This window comes from Henckelia pumila, chromosome 3 (assembly GCF_033568475.1).
Source record: "Henckelia pumila isolate YLH828 chromosome 3, ASM3356847v2, whole genome shotgun sequence".
NCBI classification, from domain to species: Eukaryota; Viridiplantae; Streptophyta; class Magnoliopsida; order Lamiales; family Gesneriaceae; genus Henckelia; species Henckelia pumila.
In genome coordinates, this window is record NC_133122.1 from 119,596,438 (window position 1) to 119,599,766 (window position 3,329).

Genomic DNA, 3,329 nt, shown 5'->3' on the forward strand with positions numbered 1-3,329 from the left:
AGCTCCTCGGCTCTCTATATATAAGCGAGGGTTCGGATCGTCCGTTCACGCCTTCGGAGCGTCCGAAATGCTTCGGGCCATCCGATCATCTCATCGGATCGTCCGATCTCCGCCACGTGTCAATCCAATCGAATGCAACCATGCACCTGTCCCAAACACTGTTCGGATGGTCCGAACTGCCTCTTCGGGTTGTCCGAAGTCACCCCTATGATGTCACCGATGACATAATATTTCAGGACAGCTGGCTAGGCTACTCTTCGGATTGTCCGAACGATCTTCGGATCGTCCAAAGCCTTCAGAGCCTCCGAAGCCTGGCTCCGTCCATGTTCGGATCTTCCAAACTCAGGTTCGGAGCATCCGAACCCTTCGAACCTTAACCACCATTTCCAAGTGTCCTGAATCCATTTCTGGACTCCATTAATCCATTTGGAATTTTCTTAATCATGTTTTACTTAATCTAAACATGATTACACGATTAATTACACATTAATCTTTAATTTCGTATACGTGTCACTACAAATAGGTTGTGAATATACGTTCGCACAATATCAAAGCCATTTGAAGTGGTTCAAACATCGATAAAGTAACTATTCTAACCTTACACGTCACAATTCTGGATTTGGATGAGATCTTGTGTAGTAACCCGCATTTCTAATAAGTGATTAATGAGAAATTAATCACGTGATCATGTTTAGATTAATTAAAACATGATTAAGTAAGTTCCTGTTGGGATAATGGACTTCAGAAATGGATTCAGAGCACTCGAATTAGTTGAATTGGTTCAGCAGGATCGGACGACCTGAAGAGGAGTTCGGAGGATCCGAAGTGGATCGGAAGCTCCGTGCCAGGATCGGAGGCTCCGATCGAGATCGGACGCTCCGTCGGCTAGATCGGAAGCTCCGATCTAGACCAGGGAGCACATCATCTCTTACGTTAGCAAGATGACATCATGGCTGACGTAATATTGAGCGATCGGAAGCTCCGAAGGTGCGATCGGAGGTTCCGATCGAGATCGGACGTTCCAAACCGGGATCGGAGGTTCTGAATGCTGTCTATAAATAGAGGGTCCGAGAATTCATTTTCTCCCACCAATTCCCTCTCTTCTCTCTCGATTCCTAAGCCTTCTAACTCAGATCTAGGGAGATCTAGGCATCCTACGGGGAATCCGGAAGTGGCTTAGTGATCTAGACGTCGTCGCGGAGCTACGGCCTAGTTTTGAGGCTATCGACAGGAAAGGGCTAACGACGGATGCAGGTATAGCTTTGGCATCCTAAAAATATTTAAGAGTATGCAATAGCTTAATTAAGGCTTTTAGAGCTTAATTGTTGATGCATGGATATTTGCATTGTAGTAGCAGTAGACTGGACTAGTAGGCTTGGAGTCTAGGTCAGTGGAGCTAGGTTGACTAGCAGTGTTAGAGGTACGTAAGTACTGACCGAGATGGCCGGCATGATATATTTGCTTGTATGTTGCATGAGTATGTGCTATATGCTTTATCGTGTTTTAGCATGTTTTACCGTCTTAGCACATACATGAATTTACGTGTGACTGCATACGGAGAGATGTGAGTCATTGACAGTCTCCATAGGTAACAATGATCTCATTTTGGACTTGAGTTAGGTATGACAGTTTCCATATGGGACATGTATCCTATTTTGGATTCGGGTCAGGATGGGGTTGGCTCAGCCCTGATATGGAATATACAAGTACCCCGCGGAGTAGCTCTCTAGCCGATACTGTATATTCTTGGTGCCATAATTGTAGTGACCCTGCATAGAATCACCTACTAACTGGCAACTAATAGCATGCATTCAACTTAATACAGCAATATACTTAACAGAGTAAGACATGCGGAAACAAAACCATAATTTACATATCAGCGTAGTAATATAATTCAGGCTTAATACTGTAGTGATACAACCAAATCGAAATCTTAAACAGTAAACATTATACAGCTATATCGAATCCTGCTGTATAATAAAATCCTCAAGGCTCCTGCTCCCTAGTCCTGCTTTGAACTACCAGCTCCGTCCATCCTGCGACCTGCCCCATGGAATAGGGTGTCCAAGATAACAACTAGGACGTGAGCGCTACGCCCAGTACATAGACATGAGTAAACATATGTATATAATGCATGCAACATGATGACTGGTACAGGGTCATCTGAAAAGTCATGCTCAGAACCGGCGCCACATGAGTGCTGCCACCGCACGGATCAACCTTTGGGTGCAACCATACTCGTCTAGTACACCAGAGTAGACAGACATAAATGCCCCCGCCGTCGCGGTACTCTCAGTGACAGACTATCGAGTATAGAGTTGAGCGGCTCTATAGTCAGGTATAACAAGGTATAGGCTCAACGTGTATATGCACATGACATATGGATATAGAAAGCGGTAAATCATATATCATGCCATATAATAATGCCAAATAAATGCAACATATAAACATGTATACTCGCTGGCAATCTCAGTCAATGTGTACGTACCTCTAGGCTAGTTCAAGTATAATAGGATCTTAGGTTCCAAGCCTATATTCAAAAGTTCACCGTATCACTACACAAGTTCTATAAGCCTTAACTAAGCTAATAAGTACTCCCAAAACTTAAATAGATTCCCGGACCATACCTTCGTCCGTAGTTAGCCCTTTGGAGTCGCTAGTCCCGGATGACTATAACCACACCTTGGTTATTCCAGAACCTCTATTATAACCGATAGGGCCCTCAAGTGTATATCTCACACTATATAACTGAAGAAGGAAACTCGGGAATTCGTAATTGAAAATGAACTCTGAACGGCCCTATTTATAGCCAAATTTCTCGGCCAGGATCGGAACTTCCGATTTCGGGATCGGAGCTTCCGATCCAGCTCATTGCGTGCATATCTGCCACGCCAGGATCGGAACTTCCGATCTACGATCGGAGCTTCCGATCTGCTCTATGACCGACACTTGTCAAAACTCGCGACTGAGTCATCGATCATTTTTGACAGCTGGGGATCGGAACTTCCGTTCTAGGATCGGAGCTTACTATCCGGGATCGGAGCTTACTATCCGGCCCAAAATGAAAAAGCCCAAATTTTACTTCTGAAGTCCAATAACACTCCGAAATTGGTTAAATACCAACCCTTAATCATGTTTAACATATTATTATCTTAAAATGGTATCTGGGTTACTACATTCTCCCCACCTTTAGATATTTCGTCCGCGAAATAACATCTAAAGACAATAAATATAACAATATGAAACATCAAACCATGTCTTATAACAACAACGGTAATTACATCTTACATGGTAATCAAAAATACAAAGAAAACAACTCAGGATATTCT